General features: G+C 39.4%; 1 long non-coding RNA gene across 1 annotated transcript; it reads left to right on the top strand.

Annotated features, from left to right (window-relative positions):
• The first annotated feature begins 11,110 nt into the window (after nt 1-11,110).
• Nucleotides 11,111-16,857, top strand: LOC119889041. Its single transcript, XR_005441987.1, has 2 exons — nt 11,111-12,580; nt 16,004-16,857. It is a non-coding gene; the product is annotated as an uncharacterized LOC119889041 (long non-coding RNA).
• The last annotated feature ends 7,346 nt before the right edge of the window (nt 16,858-24,203 follow it).

The raw sequence follows: 24,203 nt of genomic DNA, 5'->3' as shown, positions 1-24,203 counted from the left end.
ACCCATTTTGTTTTCCTTGTATCTGCTTCCCCTTGGACATATTCTCCATAAACATGGCATTTCTTTTCATATTTATGCTGATGACACACAAATATACTTGCCTGTCAGATCCACAGACCCTGGAATGCTGAGTTCACTTAACAACTGCCTTTGTGAAGTTAAAAAATGGATGTCAAATAATTTCCTCCAGCTGAACTCAGACAAAACAGAAATCCTGGTCATCGGGTCTCAGCAGATGGCAAATCAAATACTGCCATCTGCTGGTTCCCTAGTAAATCACATTAAGCCTGTGGCAAAGAACCTTGGTGTTTGGTTTGATAGTAATTTAAATTTCGAGCAGCACACCACAAAGCTTGTTCAATCATGTTTTTATCAACTTAAAATATAGCAAAAATTTGATCTATGTTAACTTTTAAGGACACCGAGACCATTTTACACGCCTTCATCTCATCACGCCTGGATTATTGCAACAGCCTTTTCACCTGTTTAACCCAAAAATCTATTAATCGACTCCAGACTGTCCAGAACTCAGCTGCCAGGCTTTTAACCAGAACAAAGAAATATGACCACATTACTCCTGTTTTAGCTTCATTACACTGGCTCCCAGTATGTTTTAGAATTGACTTTAAAATTCTATTGATCACTTTTAAAGCTCTTCATTGCCTTGTTATATTTCTGACCTTTTAGTCCCATACACACCAGCACCTACCTTGAGATCCTCGGGCAGAGGTCTGTTGTCTGTTCCAGAGTCTCGACTGAAAACTAAAGGGGACAGAGCGTTTGCTGTCAGGGCCCCGAGGCTCTGGAACAGCCTGCCCGAGGAAATCAGGTCGGCTGAGTCAGTGAACTCTTTTAAGTCCCTTCTTAAAACATACTTTTATAGGAGAGCCTTTCCCGATCTTATTTGACTTTATTTTATCCCTTTTATTTTATTGTATTTTACTAATTTTATATTAATTTTCCATGCTCTTATCTTGTTTTTTTGTATTATTCTTTACACTTGTTAAAGCACTTTGTAACTTGTTTTTGAAAAGTGCTCTACAAATAAGGATTATTATTATTATTATTATTATTATTACCTCCAGAGAAACAGACCAATCCATCCACAGCCACCTTTCACTGTGGCTGAGTCTATACTGACTATAACGCTTTCTTAATCTGATAGATTCAGATATCTTAATCTGATAGATTAAGAAATTACACCCAAAGTAAACATTTAGCTGTGATTTAATTTCGATACACGGGTCAAACCGATGCCGAAATAAGTACAATATGATGCCGATTTGTTACACTGTCAGGTCTGTCAGCAAGACCGCAGGACAACAACTTTGTAAATGTTTTTTCTGAATGGAGTTCAGATCGATCATGGCTAGCTAACTTGTTCACCGAATCTCTGTTTTTTGCACCTCTTACTGCTGTGAAAGTTGTTGTGCATTTTAGGCAAAGCCTTAACGCTGTCTGAAACACTTTTTTAGATTTGAAAAAACTGTTATTTGTTAATTTTATTTGTGAAAATGACAAGAGGGTGATTTCACTACTTTTTCTCCACATGCAGACCACATTAGACCAGGTCCAGATCAAAAACCACTATATCTAGAGCTCTCAAATCTGGACTAGATTACTCCAGAGAGACTAAAGTTTCAATCAAACATAGTTTCAGATTTGTGAATTCACCGCTTATTTGCATGAAGACCGCATTAGACCAGGTCCAGATCCAAAACCACTATACCTAGAGCTCTCAAATTTTGGGCCCGGCAGATTTCTTCATCAGAAAAATATCTGTACCAGGTGTGTATATGTTCTGTCCACACGAAGCGAATGTCCGCTGTCGTGGGTTTATACAGTTTCTGTGGGGAGGGGTGTGTGTAGGGCCCTGGTCTAATGAGCCATCCAACTCACACCGCCACACCTCCTCGTTCTGAACAGCAAAGCTATCCTCCCTGTGCTGCCACTCTTCGGGGGGGCAGAAGGGCGCAGAACAGAGTGAACCAAGAGTGAGCGCTCGGCTGGCGTGCTCTGGTCCGAGGCACGCCTCGCAGCGGGGACGGAGATCACCCAGCACGATGTAGCCCGTGTAGCAGACGTCGCACACCTGTCCAGTTCTTCTTGTTTTCCGGATGGAAAATCTTTGCTCTTTAGACAAATCTTCTGCTCTTTAGACAGCTCAGTGCTGAAGAAAAATGGGAGCCGAAGGCTGGGTCTCACCGTTGTGTATATATACAAGGTGCGGATGTAGGAGAAATCCACGCTGTGGGTGGGTGTAGACTAAAATTCTGAGCGCGCGGAAGGGGTAAACCCAATAGCGGTAGCCTTAGAGGGCGAAGCCTATACGATATAGAACTCTAAGTATAGTGGTTTCGGATCTGGACCTGATCTAATGTGGTCTACATGTGAAAAAAGCAGATAAATCGTCCTTTAAAGCCTTTTCACAAATTGAATAAAGGTTTCAATAATCTGAAACTGTGTTTGATTGAAACTTTAGCCTCTCTGGGAAAATCTAGTCCACATTTGAGAGCTCTAGGTGTAGTGGTTTTGGATCTGGACCTGGACTACTGTGGTCTACATGCGGGAAAAAGCAGTGAAATCGTGCTTTTAAAGCATTTTCAACAATTGAATAACCGTTTCACAAATCTGAAAATATGTTTTATTGAAACTTTAATCTCTCTTGGACAATCTAGCCCAGATTTGAGAGCTCTAGGTATAGTGGTTTTGGATCTGGACCTGCATGGTCTAATATGGTCTACACATGAAAAAAGAAGATAAATCAGCCTTTAAAGTATTTTCACAAATTGAATAAAGGTTTCACAAATCTGAAACTATATTTGATTGAAACTTTAGTCTCTCTGGAGTAATCTAGTCCAGATTTGAGAGCTCTAGGTATAGTGGTTTTGGATCTGGACCTGGTCTAATGTGGTCTACATGTGAAAAAAGCAGTGAAATCACCCTTTTTATCATTTTCACAAATAAAATAAAGTTTTTCCAATCTAAAAAAGTGTTTCAGACAGCGTTAATGCTTTCCCTAAAATGCACAACAGCTTTCATAGAAGTAAGAGGTGCAAAAAACAGAGATTCAGTCGCTCAGCAACGTAAGTTAACTTTCACTTAATTTCCCCTTAACCTTCCCCTTAACTGCCGAATCGGAAGCTAACTTCAGCGTCGTGCAGCTGAGCAGGAAAGCTTCTACAGCAAGCTGCGTCTTTAGCTGCTATGTAACTTAACATTAGCTCAATTTATAGAGAGTAGCTGGTAGCTGTATTTTATTACTACCCACTTGTCCAATGTTGAGAACATCAGGTATAAACTGAGACTAAACTGGCGAAGCCTGCAGCTCTGTCCTGTACAGACTGGTTCAATTATTTTTCAGTCGGAAAAAGTGGTGGATGGAGGTGACTATAGAGGAGCTGAGGTTAGCAAAGCAAATTAGGGATGCAAAGTAGTCCTTTTAAGCTAATTAGGAGACGTTTCTTTTTGGATTTTAATGTGCAAATAAAATGCACCTCAGAAGGGAGGTGGTTTCTCATGTTGCCTATTTTTTTATATTAATGTCTTTACAGATAAATGTCAAAAGCTGTAAAATGAAGACACAGAAGGCAAACATGAACAATCGTATCTATGATTCTGAGGTCATATTAACAGGGTTTTAGGGGGCGATCACTGTGGAGCATCAGAACCATCCAAATTACTTTCCCCAAATCTAAAGGTTGTAGTTCCTCCCCAGTAGAGTGATCTTTGGGTGTTGTTTATTTATTATCTGCTATAGCTTTTCCAACTATTTGTTCAGCAATATGGTGAAGATAATGGCCCAATATGATGTGAAATTACATATTTGTCATTGGAAAACGTAAACTTTTCTTGGGAGGACCCCCTGTAGCTGCAGAGCTACAGCCTCTATTCATTCAACTTACACTGTAAATTTACAGCTAAACTGACGCTTATTGTTGACCATTTTCTCTCTGTCTCTCGCCTGCCAATCACCGGCCTTGAGCAGAGTTTTGCGTGCTGCCGACAACTGCATGCACGTCATGGTTCCTCGCAGGTCTATTTCAAGTAGCCGAGCTATTAAACGATAAACAAAGTGCGGACAACTCGGCACAATGCCAGTGAAGCTGAGGTTCCTCTCTGCAGCAAGTGTTCCTCTTCTGCCACTGCAGGCTATGCCTACACATGCACACTGACTACCCAGGGTTAGGGTTATAACTATGGATTTATTCACGCACATATATTGAATTTTTTTTTTCTTTTTACATGTTTATTTACAGGATTAAACATTGAAATGTATATTGTAATAGGCTGCATATTAACTTTGGGAGAATACTGCTAATTCTATTTAAAATCAGACACTGAGCACCCCCATATCATGATCCTCGTTTTGCTTTGACTGTGAGATTGACAGTCGAATTAGGCTCTGCCCATCGAAGCATCGAATCTTCGACTGTTGGGGGTCAGTCCTATAAATTACATTAAAAAGGACGATGTTGACCACTGTAATGGAAATATGTCCTTTAGTGAGTCTTCTGAAATAAAGAGTCCAATCCAGACGTCTTTTAAGGGTTTTATTCTTTGCAAAGGGTCAGACAGACATAAAGAGTGCAAACAGTCTGCAGAGTGTAAGACAAAGAGCCAGTGAAGAAATGGGTGACTTTATAATACTCAGCTATGTTAGGGAGGAAGGGAGTAGGGACCAACTGTCCTGATATGGCCTATCAAGGACAGTCAGATAAGAAAACTCTCTAACGAGCATCTTTCCCATGGGAAACTTCACCTAGCTGTAACATAATAAAATAATCAAATACCACACAGTGAAACACTGGTCTATTCTGATGAAGCATGCAGGGTGAAACAGTAAACACAGTAAAATATCAAAAATCAAATTCAAATTAATAATGTTCCAAAATTATGTGGAATTTCTTTTTTGGAAAACATAAAAATTTTCTTGGGGGAGGATCACCAATCCCCCACACAAATATCATCTTCATTTTTTTACATTGTACCGCCCTGTAATGTGTTATAAGCATGTTTTAATCCCCATGGACATTATTTTTAATTGTAAATGTATTTGCTTTGCACCTGCCTCGACTTCTCTTCTCCCTGCACTCACTGCAAACACACCGGCTTTCCCTGCCTCTCTCTTTCTCTTTCTTTCTCCTTGTCTGCTCCCCTGAGTTTCTCCATCAGCAGTAGATTATGTTTTATAAAGTGTCCGAAAAGACACAGAACTCTGGATTTTTCCATCTGTGATACTTTTTGACATCAGCAGCTACACCACATGCCAGCCTGTTAATTACATAGCTTATCAATGTCATCGTCCATCCCAGTGTTTCATTGTTTAATTCGTCCAATGCTGATTTTGTAGACATCACCCAACCCTAATTTGAATACTTTTATTTACTCTGCAAGTAATTTTGTGACTGCATTTCCTTTGTACGTTTCTTTTTTTGATGTCGTGATATAGATCTTAAATGTCGTGATATAGATCTTAAATTTAATTCATAGTGCTCTTAAAAAGTCTTTTGCTGAAACCTGCAGAAACTCTGTACCTCGCTGTCTTTTTCTCCAAGCAATGTCCAGTTTTGTCTGGTTTTTATATAAATATAAAATAGTAGAGACAACAGAGCTCTGGGTGCCAACCAAAGCAAATAAGTGGAACCGGATGTGCACAGAAGCTAGCTGCTGAGAAGCTTGAGTGAAGATAAATCAAAGTTGTAATCCCAAAAACTTAAGCAAAAAGTTAAATTAATAAAATCAGTTTACTCCAAGCTCCTCCTGCGAGTAAACGGCATAGTTGTCAGAGCATAATCCCGACCAACTATGGTTGTTTATTTGTCCAAAAGCTGCAGCGTTGCTCCCGGCTCTTTCTCCTTCACTTCTCCGTACTTTGGCAGCTCTCCGTCAGCCAGCGGCATTTCAATCCCCCGCTCGCCCTGGTCTTCTCCAAATAACACTCTGAAGACGTCCGTGACATCTGGACAATCTCACTGCTGATAGGCTTTCGCAGCATAGCATCAAGCTTATTTCTCGCTCAACTTCAAAAATTTTAACTCGAGCGAACCAGCAAATTTGCATCTTTGCATTGACTTTGTATGTAATCAAGCCGCCCAAAACGCTGGATAATCTTGTCACTCTAATGTTAAAGAAACATTGCTATAGGTGGTATTCTTAACAACAACAACAACAACAATAAACTCTGCCCATATCACGTTTGTGAGAAGTGTTTACATGGCCTTTGTTTTGTAAACTAATCAAAAGTTGGTTCTCATATATTGTGTGCCCATTAAGGACTATAGAGAGTGCTGCTGAAGGAATTTCATCTTGTCCATAATCACCTGACTTGTAAAAGCAGCTCTGATATTGGTGAGTCAGATAAATTATAAAATATTCAAATTTCTTTTTAAAAATCAGATGATGATCTTGCTGACTGGACTAATGGGAATTCTTTACATTGTTATATTTGCTCTCACAGGATCAGAGTATTGAGTGGCACTACAGCTATCCAAGGCATGTTATCAATTTGCATATTTCAATTGCTGGCTTCCTTATCTGACATACTGGGGATTAAAAAAAATACTACATTGCTAGAACTGGAGATAACAACATTTCACAGTGGATGACATCTTAACATGAAAGAAGATATTTTAAACCTGACTTGAGATGTGGGGGGATATGGTACTGTTTTAGAAAAGTGCATTAGTCCAGCTGTGACTGAGGTTTTATAATGATTATGTGTATTTATCAATTTAAAAGTTTCATAGGTTTCTTTTAAACATTTCAGAATGATTGGCAGTATTCAAAAGCCGAGAAAACTGTAGATCTATTGCAGCATTAAGTGCAAACATTTTTCACTGTAGACTCTGTTAAAGGCTGTTATTAAGTCATGCTGATATGGTTGAATGACTCCTTTATGGTTCTTAACCTGTTTAGTACCTGACTGAAATTCTGTCTCATCCCTGTTCAGACCAAAAGTGGCACTGTTGAGAAAAAACACAAGGGTCTGTGTTGGTGTGGGAATGTTGTTTCAGAGAGAAGCTAAATTACAAAATATTATACAGTTAGTCTAGTTTAAAATATATTTGATTGGCTAACTCAATTCTTAGCCACATAATCTTTCATTTTGATGCAGCAAAACCAGTTCAACACAGTGTGTTATACAGTAAGCGCTCAATACAAAACCCATAGTTCAACCACCAATTAATGAGTCCTTGTCTCAGTTCAAATCTCCAAGGAATCAGTCTTTCTGTATCCCAGTAAGTAAGCAAACAAAATACTCAATTTGAGGTTCAATTCAAAAGTTGGCCAATGAAAATAAAACAGAGAGACGCCTCTGTTTAATAGACTTAGAATTCTCAGACAACCCCTGAGTTCCCCACGCCCGCAGCCTGTGATGCTGGTAAGCAGCACACTGGCTGAAAGCAGGCTGTAACTCAGGACAGACTGGGCCTGTTTTGGACTTGTGAGTTTGGTTTGAAACGCCGTTTCACAGATATTTTCTGAGCTGAATGGTGGCTGTGTGTATGACTACATGTGTCTTTCTGTTGTGCATTTTTCCTGTCCGTCAAGGTCGCGCGGATGGCACGAAGATTTCACCCACCACCACCAAGTTGTACAACAAGAAGGCAAGGTACAGCGTAACATGCAGACGAAGCATCAACTTTCTTAGACTGCTTTCCTCTTGGGTTTCATGTGACCAGAGTGTAATCGCAGCCTTTGCGATTAGAAAATCTTGTTTAATTACATCGCAATATCGAAAATGCAACCTATGCAACCAATTCTATTTTGCTTGAGAGAAACACAGCACAACTGATTGCGCTGTAATAGGCAGAAGGCCAAGACAGCAGAGGCCCTGTAGAGATCCTAAGGTGAGTTTAAATTTACCTTTGCCATAGCAACAATGTTTATCACATAATGTGCAGTCAATACAGATTAGGACCTCTTCACTATAATAGTAAAATTTGATTATATTATTGTCTTGTGATGACTATAGAGCCTTCTACTTTCAATTGTCAAATTTCCATTTGCATTTATTTTTGTAAGTGTTACAGTACATGTTCACTTTTAAGCCTTTCCCAGCTTATTTTTAAATTAATGAGCTACCCTGAACAAATAACCCAAGACAGAAAATCCTCAATTTCAATCAGATTTTATGTGCTGAGCAAGACATTTTATTTTTCTGTGTCCAACAGACCAACTTTATCCATGAGCGGTCGCCATACGGTCTAGTGACAGTTGCAGAGACGCAAACAGAGAAAGATGTACTATAGGCCTTCTCCACAAGCAGCTCACCTGCGGTTGTTACCACAGAATCGTGGGAGAAAAAGTTCTAAACGTGAGCTGTGTTTTTTGGGCAGTAAAACATACGGCTGACAATGAAAGTCGAAAGCAGACAGATAGCAGCCTGTAAGTGTCTATCGCTGTACGATACAGCAAGAGAGAAACTGGAAAGGGCAGTGCAAGCTGGTGTGTGTGTGTGTGTGTGTGTGTGTGTGTGTGTGTGTGTGTGTAGCGTTGTGCGGGACAGAACTGTAGGTACTTGTGCGACTCTCCACATCCCAAAACTGAATACCAACCCAGTGAAGGAATAATTCCGGTCTAGCCCTACTGCACAGGCTTCCAAATCTCTTTCATTGTCATGTTTAAGGTTATAGTAGCTTCTGTTTCTAGCCCATTGTTTGAGTCACTGGGTTTGTGTAAATTTGATGGTAGCACTTTATAATGACTACACACTATAAAGCATTAGTTAAGTATTAGTAAATAAGGAATTCATCATTTATAAAGCATTGTTCATACACTGTAAAAAAAAAAAAATTACAGTAAAAAGTCTGGCAGCAAAGTTGCAAACCACTTACTGCCAAATTACAGTAAAAAACCTTAAATTATTTTACAGAATTTTGTTTAAATTTGTTAAATATTGGTTTTATCCTGTACAAAAAACAATATCATGTGATATTAAGTTACAGAAACATAATTTTAACAGTTATTGCTTTATATAAACATTATTTGACAGTAATTAAAAGCAACTCTCAAATATTTCTACATACTTTTACTATTTAAATACAGAGGGTTACTTTATATAAACATTATTTGACAGTAATTACAAGCAACTCTCCAATATTTCTACATAATTTTACCATTTAAAAACGTGGGTTTACTTTATATAAACATTATTTGACGGTAATTACAAGCAACATTCCAGTTTATGTGCACACGTTCCCTATTATATGGTGTTTTGAATGTACAAAAAAGGTCTACGTTAAAGTGCATTTGCATCAACAACTTTTTCACTACATACATACATTTTTCTGACATTTTACAGCAATGTCCCATCCATTCACTGCAGATCCCCATTTGAGATGTATATTTCCCCTCGAAAGAAAAATGTGTTCATTTTAAAGTTAAGTACATTCATTTGGTGCACTTTAAAAGCAAAATAAAGAAGCTAGATCTATGAAGAATTTTACCTTCTTGTTAATAATTTTGGGCCCTAGTAATCAATTTGATCATAAAGACACTGCATAGATATAAATGGTGATGAAACAGCAAAAGTCAACAAATTTATTTAATGTTTTTTCAGCAACCCTAAATCAAAGAATAATTTGTAAGTCATTTCCCTAACATTTTATTTTACTTTTAATTGACACATGTAACATGTTTTATAATTCCTGTAGATATGATCCAATTAATCTTATTTCCATCCTGTATGCGCGAACACCTTATTTTGAAAACCGGACTTTGTCACATGTGTATCCTCGCGCTACATTCACCAAGTCCGACCATACAGTCTATGAGTTAGACGCAATTTATATAAATGGCATGTTGTGCTCGAATAGCGTAAAATTAAGATTTCATAGCCTCTCTTCAGGTAAGATTCTCATACTGTAACACTTTGTAAAGTGAAAAAATTACAGAATAAAGTCTCTAACCTGCTGTCAGCTCTCTCTGCTCCTTTTAGCTGCATTTACCATAAGGGCTCTAATACATGTGCACTCCAAATTTAGCGGCCAGCTTGATCGCGTTCTCACAAATGAGTGTCAGTGGAAACACTCAACGCAGTTCAAATCGTTACCTTAATTACCTAAAAAGAAAGCTTACAGCAGAAGGGATCAGCTGCGGAAACGCAACGTTAGAAGTCTTTATTGTTAATATATTTTCAGGTAATTTTGAAACTATGGCGGAACAAACTAGACTGTGGCGGGACACCCTTGTCTTGCTATTTAATGGGAAACACTGACAGCCCAAACAGAATACTTTGCTAGACTGTCTTTCCCTCATTCAAATGACTTCAACTGACAACAAATGGAAGCAAAAAATGTTTTTTATATTGTATTATAACAAATTTGGGCAATTTTGGAATTCATACGTGTGTTTAAAATGTTAGTGACCATGAACAACTTTCTCCAAAATCCAAAAACTAAAACTCAAATTTGTGATGAATCCATGTATGGTTTGTTCTTTGATTATTTTGTTTCAAAACCAAATTGAAAAAAAAAAAGTCATTATTTGTTTTTTCTGTTTTAAAACCAAAACAGAAAATAAAGCAGCTATGTTTTGTTCTATAGGACCGGTGTTGCATCCCTACTGGTTTTCCAGCTAACTGGCCGCTGTACACGTGCCACTGTTGTTTGCAACAGTTGTCTGCGTCGGGCTTCATCCAAAACGAACACCGACCTTCCACAGTGCCCAGGTCCCTCCCGCGACCTCCTCTCCGGTAAACCTACTATGGGTTTGGTTGCCAGTGGAACCGGTGCACTGGACGGTCAGTGGTCATTCCCTCTGGCTGGATGAAGTCCGATGCTCCTGATTTTACGCATAGCCTAATCTATGTGTTACTGCAGCTGGAGGCTCTCCGCAGCGCCACGCAACTTTCTAAATTCTAAACCCTTCCATCTCACAAAAAAAAATAAAGGTAAACAGTGTATAGAGGCTGAACGAAAATTACCCAAACATTTTAATCTGTGTATGATTCTTACAGTCGCCAAATAACTAATAACCAGGGCTCGAGACTAACGGTGACCTGTTGTCCTGGGGACGATAGAAAATATGTTTGGGATAAAGGGATTGTGGAGGCCTGTGTGTTTATTTATTAGGATCACTTAGCAAATGACAAACTGAACCGACCCAGCGGACAACAGAGGCCGTCATCTCAAGTTGTTACTCACGCCGGACTCACACAGGAGGCTGGCTGCTCACCTGTTCCTGCGGTACAGGTCCTATTTCTCTCTGGCTTGCTGACTTCTCAATCGCGCTGTGTAGGTTAGTGTTAAGCGCCACACATCAATCTTCTCACGAAATGAAAAACAAATCTATATTCTGATAACATCAACTAGCGGCACAATCTGGCTCTGTTTGGGAGCTGCAGAAGTTAATATGAGGATTTTTTGCTGAGATGTCTGCCTGATTGGCAGTGTTGGTTTCGTTTTTTTAGGCTATGTCCGATGAAGTGCAGTGCACTTGTCTCAGGCGGGTAGTCCAGGCTCAGAGGAAATCTGACGAGGCGTACTGGAGAGTGGTCAGGGCGGACAGGCAAGCTGGCGGACGGCGAGCAAACTGGCTGGTAACTTAGCGGGCGGGCAGGCAGGCAGCGACTCCGCACACGGGAGAAACTGTGACAGACGGAAAACAAGACGTTAGGCAAGATCATTTTTGACATTGAAGCATATGGCCGAACCACCCCGATACTGTGTTCTGCTTGAGGTGTCTACCTGTTAAAGGGAGTGGTGGGAATTATTGGGTTTCTGTTAATAATGTTCTAGACCTGCTAGATTACCTTTGTTATGAATTGGGGCAAGCCACTTGACTGCTTCTTCTGAGTTCATTTTGGCTGACAAGTTGCTCGTGGTCTTCGTTTTCGGAAGCTGTAAGTGGTAAGGACCTGTTCTTTTTACCCGTACCTGCTTTTTGTAGAATTTTCATTTTGAGCAGCCTGTGCTGGTGGTGTCCATAGAGAAAGCTCTGTTTTTACATGTCTGTGTTTAAGCTCTTAAGCTTAGCTCTTGATAGGCTGCTTTTGTAACAGTCTCTTTGGTTTGGAGAGATTAATTTTACTCTTGTGTTCCTGTCTATACTTTCAGATATCAGGCTTATTTTATTGGGCATAATAAATGCAAAAGTTACGTGTTTCTATGAGTAAAAACAGGTAATTTAAATTTTTAACAAACAGATATTTTGGACTTGTATTCAGCCAATGGTTTGAAGTGTTTATGAACTTTAATGAGTCACTAAAAGCCTAAAACTGTGCAAGTTATCTGTTATTATAAATGGGGGAAAAAAGGGCATCAAAGAGTAGACATGGCTTTTAGGTCAGTGTAATGCTACAAATTACAAAAGTGTGCCTCTTTTTCTCTCTGAATTTCCAAAACTTTATTTCATCCTCTTCCCTTTCGTAAGTAAAAGCAAATGCATAAGGCTGCTCTTCAACTACCAATAATATGTTGTGCTTGTGGAATATGTTTCTAGGTGGAATTTCTGAGGATTACTACTGTTCCACTGTCTCAAAGTTCGTTGACAAACGCACTTCCAATCTCCTCAGTGTGTTGAAGAAGAAAGGAGACTCTGCAGGAAGGGAACTTCGCATACTTTTGGCCCAAAGGTATGTTTTGCAATTGGTAGAAAACATTATAGAATAGTAAGTTGATGTTGACTCGTCTCTTCTGACATGTATAGAGAGTAGTAAACAGTCAGAAACCCAAAATATCTGTGTATGCACCCTGATGAGTATTCACTTGGGATTTGATTGTTGCTCACAAAGCCTAAACAGCAACACTTGTGCCACTTTCAAACAAATGTTTGAACACACATCAGTGACCAGAGCTACTGTATGTTTAGGGATCGGATATATTGACATTTGGAATGAGCAACAGAAAGTTTGCTTCTCAAAATACAATGCGCTTGTTAAACAGGTGTATTGATGACATACTGGCTTTTTACTCACTAAGGTTTTTACCTGCGGGCCTCTCTGCTGGCCATTAAGTTGGCTCTGTGTGTGCGTCTATGTGGAGACGCTCAGCCCTGAGGGCAGAGGCTTCACCTTGATAATAACGTAATTTATTTGACAGCAAGGTTTCATTTGTTCACAATTTAGCAATGGGGGAGGGGGGAGGGTGTACCAAGACCCAAACATCCTCTTCAAAGAAAAACAAACAAAATACTAGTTGTGGTCAAAAGTTTACATACACAAGAACATGTATTTCATGGCAGTTTGAGTTCCCAATAATGCCCACAACTCTTTTTTTTGGTTCTTTTATGAATCTATTATAGGTCTTCTGAAAATGTGACCAAATCTGAGTCAAATATACATATAGCAACTGAAACGATACATTTTGGTGATGACTTTATGATGAAAAGTTATGTCATCATAGACTGTATAAAAAAGGCCTGCACGCGCTCAGTCCATGCTGATTTTAACAGCCCCTTCACCTTCAGCTGCGGTCTCAGGCATGTCTGTCACTGATGCAAGTTATCACCACAAGCTTGGCTTTCGTTGGTTTCATCTTCTGGTATCTTTAACATTTCTCTGTACATTTTTATTTGCTGTTGTCATCACTTGTCGCTGATCGATCGCTGCGTTCCATCACATCAAATAAAGAGTCTTGTGGTGCAGCAGCGAGCAGCTGATTTTACTCAGAGCCTCCGGCTGCAGCTGCTGCTGCTTCAGATGTAGTTGGCTTGATCGGCTGGACGTGCAGCCTTTGTTTTTCTCTTTGTGTCTTTAGACTCTTTAGTGTAGTTTAGTGACTTGTTTAAACAGACTGCTTACTAGGGGGGTGGAAAATAATTTATTTTTAAATCGCAGTGCCGATTATGAATTGATTCACACATCGATTATCTAAAGGTTAATTGATAGCATAATGTTTGACGGAACGAAAAAGGCAGACTCTAAAATGTGGAAGTGCAGCTCCGGTCTGTCTGTGGCGTACACACAACAGAGACGTGTGTTTCTCCCTGTTTGGCACAGACAGACAGCTAGTAAATGAAGTCGGCGTGTTTAATAAACTCACCCTTGATTCAGTTTTCAAGTGCGCAGCATGTGGGTCGAAACTGAAACTTAACGTTAGTGAATGACATCTGCAGTGGTGCGTTCCTTCTGTAATGTTACATTTCCTGCGTGTCCGTTAACGTAATACCAGATAACATCTCTCTGTTTCTCTGAAAAATGCTTAAGTGGGTCACCAGATATACTTTTGGCAGGTGCAACTGTATCTGTATGTCCCGCCCAAGTAAAGTGTATGTTGAAAACACTTAAGTTAGTGCAAGCAGTAGGTTTATATTTTGGGGGGGTGGACCGTGATATGAACCGAACCGTGGCTCAAAAATTGAGTTCTGAACCAAACCGTGGATTTGGTGTATCGTTACACCCCTACATTTTACGCAAGGTATCGAATGAAGTACTCTATTGGTATCGGTATCATTTTAAGGGTACTGGTATTGTAAAATCTTAAACAATACCCAACCCTACCTGACTTAAAACCCCCTTGGGAACATGTGGACTATTCTGAAGAAACACGTCTGTTTGTCAAATTTAGCTTAACAGCACCAAATCTATCAAGAGGAGTGGTTAAGGATTCAACCAGAACCATGTGGATGGCTACCAAAAGAGCCTAATTGAGGTAAAAATGACAATGGGACATTTAAACAAATCTTAATATTTCTGTATGTATATTTATGACCCAGTAGATTTTGACCCACATTTTCGGCAGACCCATAATAAATTCATAAAAGTACCAAAATTCACAACAATTTTTCTGACAAAGAAGTATGCACTCCAATGATTCCATCACAGAAAAATAAGAGTTGTAGTTATTATTGGAAACTCATCTGTGACATGTATGTTCTTTAGAAGTGTATGTAAACTTTTGACCACAACTGTAATCTTGTTACTTTCTTCTGTCCCTTTTGGGAAATCTAATATATACACTCAGTCCATTTTATCAGGTCTATCTGCTGTCTAATGCAATCAAATACGACAACAACTGCCATACATTCTGTTATTACTGATTTCATAGTGGCTGATGTACTGGAGTGCATTATATTGAAAAGTGTTCAGTGTTGGGCAAGTTACTCAGTTGTAATATTACTAGTTACTTATTAATACTTAAAAAAGTAATATTACTTATTACTGGGTGATAAAAGTAACTAGTTACGTTACTCTTTAATATATTACTTTCCAGTGTTTCCCACAGAATGACTGGGGGGGGTTATATTCTAACTTTGGACAAGTTTGTGCAGCGGTGTTCACGAGAGAGTGAGAGAGCGAGCGAGGAGGTGCTGCACAAATATATGCTCAGTTCAATAAAAAAGGATTTTAAATACGCCTAGTAAAAAATCAATATGTGGCGGTCAGCGTTGATAATTACAGGCTAATTATGGGAAACACTACTTTCACTACCACCCCCTTCACACCCAAACAAAGCAGTCTCTCCCGACTTTTTAACTAATATCATAATCATAACAGCAGTAAGGAGTATGATTTTTACAAAGCATATAGCCTAGGCCTAACCACCGGCTGAAAAAAATAAATAAATAAAGCAAGTAAATTCCAACGTTTGAACAGCTGTTTTTCTGCACATGTAACCTATTTATAAGAGCAGTATTCAGTAGTTTTACAAAACGTTACGTTGACGCCACTCTCTCCCGACGAGTATAAGCATCAATGACTGTAGCTGCCGGAGTTTCTTTCTGTATATTTCACGTTGCTGTGCTGCTTCTGCAGATGCCTCAATAAATCAGATGTAGAAATGTTCGTGGTTGAATTCACGTCAAGGATACGTAGTACTACTACTCGTTACTGGGAAAAGTAATATTATTACAGTAACGCATTACTGCCCAACACTGAAAGTGTTCCTAATATTGTGTCTATGCCATTGACCCACATAGCACTGTATCATGCTATTTTTATTAAATCATTACATAAGGGACACCTGAAATGCAAACATTACTCTTTAGAATTCTGCAAAATCTGTTTGTAATTTCATAATTTGGTTTTCTACTTTCTTTCTTTCTGTCCTATGTAAAGGATTCAAATGCTACAGATGTTCCAAGGGAGCTTAGACAGGTTATCCTTACAGCATCAGTGTTGAGGGAGGTGATGCCACCACTCCTCCAGCTGATGTTGGAATAGTCCCCAAGGGTGCTGAAGTTCTGCAGGACTTGGGAGACATCGCCTCTGCTTGTGAAATCTTAATACTGTAGGTGTAATATATGCACTGAACCTCACTAATCCTCAGAACCTTAAAGCCTTCTTTGACTCTCAACCAAGGTACAGAATGCTCAAGAACAAACTCTATGAATGAGCCAATCATTGATTTGGATGCTGAGTGTTCTGTAGAATAGAACTCTAGGCAATGCTTCACCAAAATTGTTGACAACTAAACGTTATTTTGCAAACTTTTCAACACTTTATAGTGCCAATAGTTTTACTGTATATTTTATTTTTTTGACCAATTGCACCAAAATGTTAACTATATTAGTGCCGTGTTGGTGAATAAAGTCCATAACAAAAATAAGTTGAAATGAATTTGTGTGGAACCTGTTGACAAAGATTCGAATTATGTTAAACTAATTTGTTTTCATTAATTCAACATAAATGTATATATTTACTACAAAAAAATGTATATATTTACTACAAAAAAAAAGGACAAATGTAAAATTTGTAATATATTAAGTTTATACAACATAACTGACTTAATTTTGGTAAGCTTAAATATATATTGTTGATCAGATGTTTTTTATTTTTTGTTGGATCAATTGACAATCATTGTGTTACTGTTATACAAGTTCATTAAGTTAGATGACCTTAACATTTTACTTTTAACTAACCTAATACAATTTTGTGGAATATGTTGAAAAAATAAATATAATTAAAGTCAAGGCTTCCGTTTTTTTGAGTGAACCAGGATAGGAGATAGAATACAACAATTTTTTTTTATGACCATTTGATTTTAATGTATAGCCCAAACACTAGTAAGCTGTGCATGAAGACCTAAAGACAATAGATCTATTTGGCCTCAAATGGCCTATAAATGTCAGGTTTTGAAGTAAGATGTGGTGTGTTCAGGCTTCCGCTGTATATGGCAATGTAATAATAATAAAAATAATAATAATCTTTATTTGTAGAGCACTTTTCATAAAAAAGTTACAAAGTGCTTTAACAAGTGTAAAGACAATAATACCCAAAAGACAACAATACAAAAACAATACAAGATAAAAGCAAGAAAACATTGAAAAGACTAAAATACACGTTTAAGATAAATATAAAATAAGTAAAATAGAATAAAATAAAAAGGATAAAATAAAGTCAAATAAGATCGGGAAAGGCTCTCCTATAAAAGTATGTTTTAAGAAGGGACTTAAAAGAGTTCACTGACTCAGCTGACCTGATTTCCTCGGGCAGGCTGTTCCAGAGCCTTGGGGCCCTGACAGCAAACGCTCTGTCCCCTTTAGTTTTCAGTCGAGACTCTGGAACAGACAACAGACCTCTGCCCGAGGATCTCAAGGTACGTGCTGGTGTGTATGGGACTAAAAGGTCAGAAATATAACAAGGCGAGAGGCCATGAAGAGCTTTAAAAGTGATCAATAGAATTTTAAAGTCAATTCTAAAACATACTGGGAGCCAGTGTAATGAAGCTAAAACAGGGGTAATGTGGTCATATTTCTTTGTTCTGGTTAAAAGCCTGGCAGCTGAGTTCTGGACAGTCTGGCAAGTGAAAAGGCTGTTGTAGTAATCCAGGCGTGATGAGATGAAGGCGTGTAAAATGGTCTTGGTGTCCTTAAAAGTTATCATAGATCAAATTATTGCTATATTTCTAATATGATAAAAACATGATTGAACAAGCTTTGTGGTGTGCTGCTCAAAATTTTAATTACTATCAAACCAGACACCAAGGTTCTTTGCCACAGTCTTAATGTGATTTACTAGGGAACCAGCAGATGGCAGTATTTGTTTTGCCATCTGCTGGGACCCGGTGACCCGTATTTGTGTTTTGTCTGAGTTCAGCTGGAGGAAATTATTTGACATCCATTTTTTAACTTCACAAAGGCAGTTGTTAAGTGAACTCAGCATTCCAGGGTCTGTGGATCTGACGGGCAAGTACATTTGTGTGTCATCAGCATAAATATGAATCCATGTTTATGGATAATATGTCCAAGGGGAAGCAGATACAAGGAAAACAAAATGGGTCCCAAGACCGACCCCTGAGGCACACCATATTTAACTGGACAGAATGAGGAGACATAGTTGTTTACAGACACACAAAACTTCCTATTTGACAGGTAGGATGAAAACCATTCTAGGGCAGTACCAGAGATCCCCACCCAGTGCCTCAGTCTGTCTAATATGATGTTGTGATCAATGGTGTCAAAAGCAGCACTAAGGTCCAGGAGTACCAGGACTGAGCACATGCCTTCATTAGCAGACATTAAAAGGTCATTGGTGACTTTAAGCAGGGCAGTCTCAGTGCTGTGGTACTTCCTAAAACCAGACTGAAACTTTTCAAATATTTTGTTATTTTCCAGTACAGTGAGCAGCTGTTTGGACACAATTCTTTCTAGAATCTTTGCAATAAAAGGCAGTTTTAAAATTGGTCTAAAATTATGTGGGAGGGAGGGATCTAAACCAGGTTTCTTTAAAAGTGGGTTCACGCAAGCCTTTTTAAAATAATCAGGGACACAACCAGTAGATAGGGAGCTGTTGAAAACAGAGATCAAATGGGGCCCAACAGAATCCATTACTTTCAGTAAAAACTTTGTAGGTATTACATCAAGTGGGCCGGAGGACACTCTCATTTGTGATACTGTTTTTAAAAGCTCAGACAAGTCGATGGAACTCTCTTGTTGCTTGTGAGGGACCTCTGAGTAAGAGGCTGTGGGGGTAATAGAGGCTCTGATTGACACCACCTTATTGGTAAAATAAGATAAAAACAATTTACAGTCATCATTTCTTCCAGCTGAGGCACAAGGGGGGGTTGGGTTTGCCAGTTGATCCACAGTCTTAAACAGAAACCTGGGATTGTGTTTATGTTGAGTAATGAGTTCAGAAAAATAGTGTGTTCTCGCATCCTTAACCATGTTATTGTAGTTAATTAATAAATCCTTCAGACTGAGGTAATGGACTTGGAGACTGGATTTTTTCTTCTTTCCTGCATTCTCTTTTTAGGCTGCGAATGCTGTCATTTATCCAGGGTTGCTTACTAGCTTTAGACGTAGGCCTAACCTTTAGAGGAGCAGTAATATTTAGTGACGACAAGCAGATATGATTGAAGTGATCGACCAGATTGTTGGTGTTGGAATCAGACAGGTGTTGGCTTTGGCTCTGAAAGAATGCGCAAAACTTTGAAACACTTTGTTCATTAAAGATGCGAGAACACACGGAGCTTGGTGAGGCGGCATGAGTAACAGGCGAATCACAGCTAAAACCAATACATCTGTGGTCAGATATGGTCATGTCCACTAATTCCACAGAGGAAATACTGACACCCAGGGTAAAAACCAAATCCAGTGTATGACCACAGTTATGTGTTTGCCCTTTGACATGTTGTTTGAAGTTAAAAGAAGTGGCCATATTTAAAAAGTTTGCATTTACATTGGTGGGGTCATCAACGTGAATATTAAAATCCCCACAAAGAACAATTCTTTCATAATTTAAAACCAGAGTAGATAAAAATTCAGGAAGTTCTGATAAAAATCCTCCAGGCAGTTTTGGGGGGGCGATAAATTATAACAAATATGATAGGTTGCAGCCCTCCAACTTTAAGAGTGAGAACTTCAAAGGAGTTAAATTCATCACAGCGTACTTGATGACATTTAAAATTTTTCGTTTACACGCTCACTAGCCCACCACCACGACCACTGACCCTCGGTTAACTAAAAAAATCATATTGAGGCGGACACAGTTCAGCTAGCTGGCTATAGTCATTCATTTGCAACCATGAGTTTCAGTTAAAAACATAAAATCTAGATTTGCAGACAAGATAAAATCATTTAAGATAAAAGTCTTACTTGAAAGTGATCTCACATTGAAGAGAACCATTTTAAATGAGTTTGTTCTGGGTGCTGGAGTGCTGGGTGCAGTTGTCCTAATCCTTAAGAGATTACTATTATTTTGTGTAGGATGTGCACATTTTACTGGTCTATGCGTGATGATGACAGGAATAGAAGTCTTTGGAACAGCGCTGGGAGCAGACAGTTTTACATGCCAGCAGGTGGAGACAGTTCTCAGTGGCAGTGAGGCAGAGGTCTGTTCAGTGACCGGTGGTGTGTCCAGGTGTGCTGCATGAATGATTAGTCATTCACGAAAGTCATGTGTGGACCGCACCACATGCTGTATGTGAGCAGCTAACATTTCTGAGCCCCGTTTGTTTGGGTGAAGTCCGTCTGTCTTAAAAAAGAGACATTCTTTGCCAGAAAATATTAAAGTTATCGACATAACACACACGATGAGCCCTGCAGGCGGACTGGAGCCAGTCGTGGAGGCCAAGGAGTCTACTGAATCGGCCAGCACTGCGACTAACTGTGGGAATGTTGACCAGAGATAAAAGCGGACTTTCCACACTGCTTTAAAAAGTTAAGAAGACGGTTAAAATCTGATTTTGTCAGCTCAGACTGCTGAAGAGCTGTGTCATTTGTTCCCACATGGACTATCACTCTTGTGATGCAGGACGGGAGAGATGGCATCAGGTCCTGGAGTGTTTTTTAAAATGTTAGCTGTGGTGGCACCGGGGAAGCAGTGAGTGGTAGTGTTAAAGAAACGGATGTTTCTGGTTATGGAGTCACCAATTATTAGTGTGGTTGGGGGAGAAAAGGGGACGAGGAGATGCCGGTTGTGGGTTTCCAGAGCAGAATCTGCTTCAACACTGCGTGCGGACTGAGGATGGAGTGTGTGAGCTGAGTAGCGGAGTTAGAGTAGCAGTAACAGACCTGAGAGAAAGGCTACCCAACGGTGCAGGGTAGAGACGGCCTCTGGAGCGTCTGAGCACAGCCTCCTTCAGGATCCTACGTCGGGAAGCGGAGGTTTTTGACCGGGATGACGGCCGCTGATCAGGCCTAGCCACAGCCCAGCTGATCACCGTTTGCCGCCAGTGCAGGAGATGTAGCCGGTTGAGGAGATGCAACAATGTCGGCCGGCACTGTCCGCCGAAAGAGATCCGTATCAGGGAGACTCGAAGCCGCAGGTGCATCAGCTGGATGGACCGGAGTGTCGTTAGACAAGGCTGCATAGGGGTTGGAGAGGATGATGCGCGGAGGAGAGGCAGTCCTGTCCGAGCCTCTCTTGCAGCCACAGACCACCACTTCAGCCCAGGTTGACTGATGCTTCGGAGTCGAGCAGGAGGAAAGCCTTGGAAGGGTAGAGGGGTCCCATAGCACGGTGTCCTGGATGTTAGCAGTTGCTAAGCTGTTTGGCTTGTACTGAAGCCACATCCATAAAGCCAGTCAGCAGGGAATCTTTCTCTTCGAGTTCCATAAATTTTTTACTGTAATTTGAGGGTTGAAGTGTTTGGCAACTTTGCTACCAGACTTTTTACTTTTTTTTTTACAATTGTTTTTTTTTACATGTATTTACCTTAAATTGAAGGTTTCACATAAAAAAAAAACACATTGTTGTCTTAATTTTAAATATGTGAATTCTTTCATCTTTTTACATAGAATTTAATGTAATTTAACATTCAAGGCAATTCAATAAAGGAATAATCCTGTAAAAAAAACTATAATTTCTCATATGAATTTACAGATTATTACTTTTATTTTATGGTTAATGTTTTTAATAAAAGTATTTTTCTGTATTTTAATGGCATTTACACGTAATATTAAAAAAACTGAAAAAATCTGGAAAATAATAAAGTATGTTTCTGTGAAAACTTTTTTTTTTACAGTGTACATTAATACACATTAGTAAGTCATTCATAAACAGTTATAATTGTTTTATTCTTTATCTACATGAAGCAGTTAAGTATTAGTACATTTTTAATTCATCATTTATGAACCATTGTAATCAGAATCGGGTTTATTACATTTTCACATACGAGGAATTTGCCTTGGTATGAATTGGTGCTTACAGTACACATAACATAAATAGTAATATAAATATATAAAAAGTAAGGAGATCAAAAAAAATTTATACAAAAAATATAAAAAGATACAATAGGCTGCTGAACTACTTCAGCTGCCACAGGAAGTACATCCTCTGCTGGGCCTTTTTGATGGAGGAGGTGATGTTCAGTTCCCACTTGAGGTCCTGGGAGATGATGTTGCCCAGGAAGCGGAAGGAGTCCACAGTGGTGACTGAGGAGTCACACAGGATGATGGGGGTGGGGGGGGCTGGGCTCTTTCTAAAATCATCTCCACTGTCTTCAGAGCGTGGAGCTCCAGACTGTTCTGGCTGCACCAGGTCACCAGATGATCGATCTCCCACCTGCAGGCGGACTCACCAGAGATGAGCCTGATGAGGTTATGTTAATACACATTAGTAAGTCATTTATAAACATATGTTGTATTCTTTATTAATAAACTCATCAATATGTGCTTAATAATTGTATTTTCATACTTCATACGATTGGTTTACTATTTATAAATGAAGTATTTTAATGACAAACCAATTATATATGAGCTGTTAATGGTTCATAAGAATCTAAACAATCTCAGCATAACACATAAATCTACCAGTGGCAAAGCCCAAAGGATGCTACCTGAAGATGCCCCAGCTAATGTTACTGGTGGCGTGGAAAAGCCTCACCGTTACAGGCCTGATACCATATCTCTGAGACAGATCATCTATCACTACCAGTTCATCATTGATGTGCTTAATAATTACATCCATCGTCAACCACTTATCCTGTGTACAGGGTTGCGAGGGGCTGGAGCCAATCCCAGCTGGCATCGGGCGAAAGGCAGGGTACACCCTGGACAGGTCGCCAGTCCATCGCAGGGCCACACATAGATGAACAACCACTCACGCTCACACTCACACCTAAGGACAATTTAGGGTCACCAATTAACCTAGTCCGCATGTCTTTGAAGGGTGGGAGGAAGCCGGAGCATCCAGAGAGAACCCACACAGACACGGGGAGAACATGCAAACTCGATACAGAAAGGCCGGAGCAACCGGGGTTTGAACCCACAACCTTCTTGCTGTGAGGTGCTAACCACTGCACCACCGTGCTGCCCTGTGCATAATGATTGTATTTGATAAAAAGTATTTTTCCAATGAAAAACTATATGCGCCTATAGTTCATACGATCGTGTAGAAAGTTTAAGGAAATTATTTAATAAGTATTTTCTCTCTTAAGTAAGGACTATCTAGGCTAGTGTTTTTCAATGGGGGCGGTACCGTTCCCCAGGGGGCGTTCCGAGGACGATCGGGGGGCGCTGGAAGTGATATTTTGGAAAGGGGGGCGCTGAGCTTCTTTTGGGGGGCGTTTGGTGGTTGGAAATTGTAAGTGTTGTGCTGTGGTTACACATTTATAAGAGGGATATTCCACTGTCAGACTCACCCTGAAAGCAACTTCGCTGCGACACTAGCGAGTGACGTGGACCCCCCTCGCGCTGTGAGTCGCAGACAGTTTGTGCCAAAGCGGACATTTACAGTAGTTTCAGTAGGCTATAAAAATTTTAATTTTTTTTTATTTTAACATTACATTTCCACCATAAATTGGTGCAGAAAAAGCAGAAATTGGAGGAGAAATTTTCACCAGAATGCAGGAAATTAAGTGTGTAATGTTCAAACTTATTAAGTGCCCCATCCAAGAAAACAGTATCTGGCTTCTCACACAGTTTATGGGAGGAACATTCACTTATTAGATAAATGTAATTACTTTTCACATGGCTTTTTTGTTACCTTTTCCATGTTTTTAATAACAATAGTAACAATAAAAAAAATCAACAATATAAATAAATAGCAAACATCTTTTTTGATGGTGGGCGGTAAAGGACCTGGATAATGGATAGGGGGGCGCTGGCCCAAAAAAGGTTGAGAACCACTGATCTAGGCCATACAAAGCATTAGAAATGAGACTGAAAAAAGTCGGTTAGGCTTTTTAAGTCTCAGTCTTTTTACGGCTGGTAACACCCCTTTAGTGTTGTTTTTGGACGTCTCGGCGGTCAAGTTAGCAACAATAAATACGCAACGTCCGGTTAGGCTTTAAAATTAAACTAGTGAATAACGTTTTGAAACGGAAAGTTTCTTGCGATCCATAAGCGAACGAATAAAAAACCCTCAATATTAT

Source organism: Micropterus salmoides, unplaced genomic scaffold, assembly GCF_014851395.1.
Source record: "Micropterus salmoides isolate LMB-PRFRI ecotype aquatic unplaced genomic scaffold, ASM1485139v1 Ms_hic_scaffold_5, whole genome shotgun sequence".
Lineage (NCBI taxonomy): Eukaryota > Metazoa > Chordata > Actinopteri > Centrarchiformes > Centrarchidae > Micropterus > Micropterus salmoides.
Note: the sequence above shows the minus strand (reverse complement) of the source record. Positions and strands in the feature narration are given on the sequence as shown.